Here is a 7,385-nt window from a genome sequence, read left to right as displayed (position 1 = left end):
TTCAAATATTGCAGTATATTAACCTGGGTCATAGTTCTGTTTCCCCCCATTACTGTCATCTGAAAACCTAAGTGTCTAAACAATACATTTTAATGCTTTTTTATTCTTTATTCACTGAATAATTATTTAACAATTGGAAATGTTCAATAATTTTTATTTATGTAATAAAATTCTTGAAATGTATTTGACATGATATCAATAATGTTGTCATAATTTTTTCATGTTATGCCTATTAGCTTGTATGACTTTATGTGCACCACATTCATATGTGAGTCCACAGAGGCCAGAACATGGCATAGGGGCCCCTGCTACTGTAGTTACAGGTGATTGAAAGACGTCGTATGCGTTCTGGAAACAAAACCTGGGTTCTCCTCAAGAGCAGTAAGTACACTTATCCACCTAGTCATCTCTCCAGTCCTGCTCTATCATGATTTTGATGTTTCTATTTAAATTGATCCTTGCCTATGATACTTTCTTCTTTCCAATTTTTATATCTTCTGTTATTAATTTACACATATTTTAAAAGAATGAATGGATTGTTCTCTTGAGCCTAGTCATATTTATTATATATTTAGTTCAACATTTATTCTCCTCATGGAATATAAAGTTTGAGAACATGACATGATTCATATTATGTTTACTTTTATCTGCTGTCTGATATCGTTTCTTTGATATAATTGGGGCTCATTATTTTGTGAAACAAATGAAGCTGATAGATGTATTTTTTTCAAAATTTTGATCTTGAAAACAACTTGAACTGCAGATTATGTAAACTGAATTTAAAATAAAATATAATGCCTCTTTTCACAACAAGACTAAACATTATTTTCTTCAAAATTTCTGCACTTATGTATATAAATATTTTTAATGATAAAATATACTATATATAGTACTCAATTGGAGCAAAAATAAGTCACAAATTAAGCCACTATAGCATATTAAAGACTGAGGAAATATACTGTGTCAACATTATCATGTATTGTTATTTGCACAATGTTTCTCTATCTAAAAGGAATATTTGATAATATTTAGATTATAAAGGTAAAGAAACTCAGTGTTACATTTTGTTTAACTTTTGTAGTAACATAATTCTATATCACAGAGCAGTTTACCATATGATATTAGCACATGAGTTATCAGATAATAGCAATTTTCTCCGGAAGAAAGTAATGTGATTATGTAAAGGCATGATGCATATTTCATATCCATTAAGACTTGTGTTGAAAAAAGCATCATACTTTCATTTTAAATTTAAATTTTGCTAGCTTAAACACACATGTTCCTAAAATCCTACTGAATCATTTTTCAGATTTACCTCTTTTCCTTTAAATGACCATTCTGTACAGTAAAAGGTCACATGCACAGATCATGATTCACATTCTCATAAACAGAATTAGAAGAAGAAATGACTTTGGGAAATGTGTTGGGATGGTTATAATACAAACCACCAAAAAGGCTGACAAAACATAAGCAGCTAGGATCATGAAAAAAGAAATTCCATCTTCTTCTGTATCCTTGTGGCTTTACTACTGGGGGAGATAATCACCATGGCAAAAACTCTGGTGACAGAATAAGGAGAGAGTATGTCTTGGAAGATAAATTAAGAAACTAAAATCCCATTATTATGGATAAGACTATTCAGGTTTCCAAGTCAGAAAGGCTGAATAAATTAAAGAAATTCTATCTTTCTGAGACTTAGAGTAATGGTTTACTAAACATTGCATGATACTGTCAAATCCTTTCTGGTTTAAAACATCTATTAATATTCTGTATAGATAACAAAGACAAGAGCAATGTTAATACTGATGTTTTAAGTCTCTGATCCATGCTTTTGCAAATTTGATCTTACATTCTTAGGAGTTGCAATAATAAAAATTTAAGTAAGACAGCTAAACATTTCCAGAAATGAAAATGGATTTTTTTTTCATTCTTTCCTTCTTGTTCTTCTTCTTGTAGCATTTCTAAATCCAGTTACATGAATGAACATAAGTACATTTCTAGTTAAATGAGATGATATGAGCTAATAATAGTTCCTCAAAATTAAGTTCTTTGCAAGATTATTTCACTTTCTCCAGATAAATGTAAAATTCTCTCAGGCAAAATATCCCCTTTCTTCAAAGACACAAACAGTATACTAACAACAGCTTTAACACTACTAGAGGGAGTGTTTTCTGCAGGCAAAATTCAGTAATGAGTGGGGAAGTAAGCCATAAATTAGAGGCATTTATGTTTCAAGAACTGGTCATTTATATGCTGTCAGAACCTAAAGAATGCTATAATTAATTGCTTCTAGAGAGGACTTTAGGTCTTGGCATTGCTTCATGTCATACAGAACTATAAATACAAAGGCGAGGCCACATTATTTTAAATTATCTATTCTTTATTCTTTTCCTAGTCTCTCTTTTTACCTTTCATCTGTTTAACCTCATCCTTAAAGGCCAAACCAAAAAAATTAGTGAGGAAATGATAGGAGGTTTTCCCCTGATATTTGTCCACCTGATTTTCTAAAACACCACCTAGCCTCACCCAGGGCTTTAATTCACAGTCCTTCAAATACAGCCTCTGCATCTTTCTAATTAACTGTGAGGGCTCATACTATACGTTACTTGTATCTGTGTTATTTATTATTTACTTGATATTTTTACAAAAATAACTTCTAATACTGTGAAATACAGCACAGCAGACAGAAATAGGATGAACTTACAGCAAAATATTGGCAGTATGAAGTGATATACTGATACCCTTTCACACATACTATATGAACACCTCAACTCTTCCCCCATCACACAGACATTTCTTGTTGGTACATATACATCATATATATTGAGAAAGGACAGTGTTTAGAACATGATAAAAGTACAGAATTTGGGCCCACGAGATGGCTCACACTTAAAGTAACTGTTGCTAAGAAGTACAATCTGAATTTGATCTCCAAATCCCAAGTGATTAAACGAGTGAACCAATCCCCTTGGGTTATCTTCTAATCATCTCACAATCTCTGTGGTAACATGTGCAGGCACACAAACACACACACACACACACACACACACACAAATTAATTGATCAATCTAAAAAATTAAAGAATAAGGATACTAAAAGGACTGAAATTCTATCTGACATTATTCATAATTAATTTGCTTTCACAACATAAGCATTTCTTACTCCTATAATATTCAAAAGAAACATGACAAAAACAAGAAATGGACTGAGGTAAATGAAACAGAAAGATCAAAGACTGGATCATGGTGAAACCATTTAGATAGTGAAAATACATATAGTATGAAACTAATAGTTAACAGATAGATTATATATTTTTCCTGAATTACTAGATGAGCTTTAAAGGCAGTGTAATTATTAGCAATTTAATGAACTGCAATAACCTTATTAAGAAATTAACTGCCTCATTTATTTCATTTAAGCATCTCATAAATAATACAGTCTATGTTGCATCTATATTCAAACAGGATATATAAAACTTTGAGTCTTTGTAGATCTTTGGAACTGAAAATTTTTGATTTGAGTAGTCTCAGAGCTGTGATACCCTTAAGAACATTTTTATTCTTCCCATGCCTTAAATGGAAATTCACATACAATATAAACCAGATAAACATATAATTAAAACTCAATTCAAAATTATTGAAATTGTTGGAGAAATAAAGCTAAATTTGTTTTTATAGACTAATATGGATCTAATGTGCATATATTTGCATTTCTTTATTAAAAGATGCCACAAATTAAAATGTGGTTTAAATTGCCACTCAGATACTCCAGGAAATACTATCCTTAGATACATGATAATTTTTAGGAAACTTTTGAAGAAAATTAAATCCAGCCTTCCATTAATCCATGTGTATAAAAATTTGGTACATCAAAGCACTCATTTTATAGTAAAATCTTGGAAATTAAGTTAATTTTCATAGTAAAATCTGGGTTAGTTTGGGTGATAAAATGGTGTTTTTACAAGTGTGAATAGCTATAGGCCATTTGAATGTCAGGAATGGTTTTGTTTTACTACCTATCTTCCTCATCAATGTGGGGATAAATTATTTCCAATTAAAATACTCTCAAGGACTGTCATCTTCATGAATAAACACTGGTTTAGATACTCAGAATGAAGTGACATGTTTATCCAAGATGGAAAATAGGCTTATAAGAGTTGATTCATAGAGACAAGAATAAAAGAGCTAAGGTGCATAGGCTTAATACAAAAATACAGGTATATTCCTCATTACATGATTACAGAAATACAATTCCACAACAACGGGAATACATGTGATGATAAAACCTGAATTGAAGGGTAAAGTTTTGGGACTATGTGAGCAAGTTTGAAACTGAATGAATGAAACCTAAACAGAGATCCTTTTTCTTTTGAATGGACTTTGTAAGCCTGAGCAAGGGTCCTGAGGGCAGTTGGTATGAAGGCTGGAGACTAGAACAGAACAGTAAATCTATGCTTTGTTTATTTGCTAAGAAAATGGTTCCATCCTACACTTCCCATATTACCAAAATGTGAGAGAACTTCTGGTGGAACCATTATACTGAAAAATTAATTTATCTCCACAACACTACCACCACACCACAATAAATATTTTGAGAAGCAAAATTAATAAAGACAAGAAAGGGAGACCATCATTGTTTTATTTTTTCTATAAGAAAAAGGGGACACAATGATAACCTAAAATTAATTTCAGTGTAGAAACTGAGAAAAAGTTTAAAAGTTATACTAAGACAGTTACAACAAAATCATGTCAACTTAAGTCATAAAAGTCTTACATTGAGTAGTGTCAATTTTCTGGAAATGAATGACAATTTGATCAACATTAGGGAGATTGGTTTAAATATATATCTCGGTATGCTTCAGCTGAAATAAAAAATACCATGGACTGAGTGGTTTATCCAAGTAAATTTTTTTCCGTATTTGAGCAGCTTGGAAGGGTTAGTGAAAATGTACATTGTCTGGTCAAGATCCTTCCTCAGTGGTTTCATAGAAAAGCAAAGTGTATTTTATTGAAAACTGCATGTATGAAGGAGGCAAAGTGAAATCCATTACTAATTAATTTGGACTAGTAAAAACTCAGCCCACGGAGCAAGTGACTGCTAAATAGTCAGACCTATATAGGACATCTTCATCACATCTTCCAAGAAGCAATGTAAAGGAAGGAGAAAGAATGCAAAAGCCAGAACGGAGGAGTATGTTGGTAAGTTGATCACGGCATGAAGTGACATTTGCCTTTCGATCCCTCAGTAATAGTAATACCTGCCCAGGACTGGAACTGCCAGTATCAATCCATGCAAGGGAGTGGGTTGCGGAGGGTATTCACAAGGGTCCTCCCCCTCCTAAGCATCAACAGGAAGTTAATAGTCAATGTGGGAAGGAAAGACAATTTCTTCAGTGTAGCTATTTTTAAGTTGTCCGTGGTCCTGTAAATCACCTTTCACCATGCTCCTGTAAATAATCCTAATTAAACTCATTACTTCACAAAAAAATCATAGAAACAACAACAAAAAAATCCCATGGCAAAGAGGAGAATGGAAAAAATATTGTGGGAATAACTTTTATTAATATGGACATGCTTTTTTAATGAAACAAAGAAGGGAAAACTGCAAGAGATTTTTTTTTATAAATAACTCTAACCTTGTTGCCCAGAAGTTAATATTATATTTTAAGACCATTTAATTTGAAAAATAGCTTTAATCCCTCATACACAATCCTGCTTGTTCTTGAACCACATCTGTGTGTGTGTGTGTGTGTGTGTGTGTGTGCATTGTGCATATCAAGTGCTGCAAGCAGAAGCTATCCCTTTTTAAAATTTTTTATTGAGCTTTTAAGATTTCATACAACATTTCCCACTCAAATCCAGATATGGCCCCCATCTGTGCCTCCCCCATACTCCCACCAAACCCTATGCACTCTGCCATACATGCTGAGTCCTATTCATTCAGGTGTTTGTACCCAAATGTCCTTCAGTGTAAATGCATCCGCTGGAGTCCAGTCAACCCATGTAAGTCATACTCTCCCTCACCTAGCAGCAATTAGTTTCAAATAGTTCTCAATCTAGTGCTGGCCCACCACCTATTTCTCATTTCCCTTTTGTGCCTTTGTTTAATTGAGCTGACATGGGTCCCAGGTTTGATGCCATGAAGGATGTTGAACACTTCTTAAGGAGCTTCTTGGCCATTTTTATTTCTTTGCTTGAGCCCTCTCTGTGTAGGTCTAAGGCCATCTTTTTATTGGGTCATTCATGTTCTTAATTCTTTCTTTTTTTGAGTTCTTTGTATATTCTTGACATTAATCCTCTGTCAGAAGTGAAGGTGGTAAAGATTTTCTTCCACTCAGTGGGTTTCCCCTTCTCTTCCTTAGTTATTTCTTTTGCTGTACAGAGACTTTGTAATTTAATGAGGTCCCACTTACTGATGTTGACCTTAGTGCCTGAGCAGCTGGTGTCTGACTTAAAAAGTCCTTTCCTATGCCTATACCTTGGAGGGTGCTGCCTATGTTTTCTTCTAGCAGTTTCTGAGTTTCAGGTTTTATATCGAGGTCTTTGATCCATTTGGAGTTTATTTTTGTGCAGAGTGAAAGATAGGGTCTACAGGGTAGTTCTCAATGTTGTGCACTTCTGCAGGATTTGTGGGTTTTGTTGGGGACTTAGTTTCCAGGTTTTCATATTGCTGTGTTTTTGCATTGCTGTTTGTGCATATGGATGTTCTCTGTCAGTTATGTGTTCAACAGGAACTTCTACACTGCTTTTGTTTAATTTAATTTTGGTTCTGTTAATATTGTTTATGTAGCTTAGTTACTTTTTGTTTGGGTATGGAAGACAAATTGGAGGCTATTTCAGGGTCTTGTTGAGTAGTAGACTTGTCAGAGTGCTGACTGAGAAGGTCTGTCTGCCTGATCTGCAGGCTGGGAATTTGGAGGTAAGGGGATCTCCTAGATGAGGACTTAGGGATCTATGGTATGGTGGTTAGTTAATCTGGTTTGGGAAGCTATTCTTGGGACTTGAGGTGAAGGAATTGGAGCCCGCAAGTGAGAGAAGCCTGTACAGATAAAGTGCGGGTGGATGAGAGAAATGGGGAGCTAGTCCTCCTGTGGTGAATGAGTAAGAACCATCTGTGAGAGAGGTCAGCAGGGGACCAGGTGGGGGTGAATGTGAGAAATGGGTAGGAAGGCAGTGAACTTGATCTGACTTATCAGCATCCTGGCAGAGCCCATCTAGGAAAACTCTTTTATAAAAAGATGAATATTCATAATGCCATCATATTCTTAAATCAACTTTGCAAGCTGAAGCAATGAAGTAAATTATCCAAACCTGCATGGTTTTCAATGTAGAGTTTATTTTATTTTTTAAATTTAATTTCTGTGATTTACATAAAATTTGATGATC

This window comes from Nannospalax galili, unplaced genomic scaffold (assembly GCF_000622305.1).
Source record: "Nannospalax galili isolate Female #2095 unplaced genomic scaffold, S.galili_v1.0 scaffold203, whole genome shotgun sequence".
NCBI lineage: Eukaryota > Metazoa > Chordata > Mammalia > Rodentia > Spalacidae > Nannospalax > Nannospalax galili.
Note: the sequence above shows the minus strand (reverse complement) of the source record.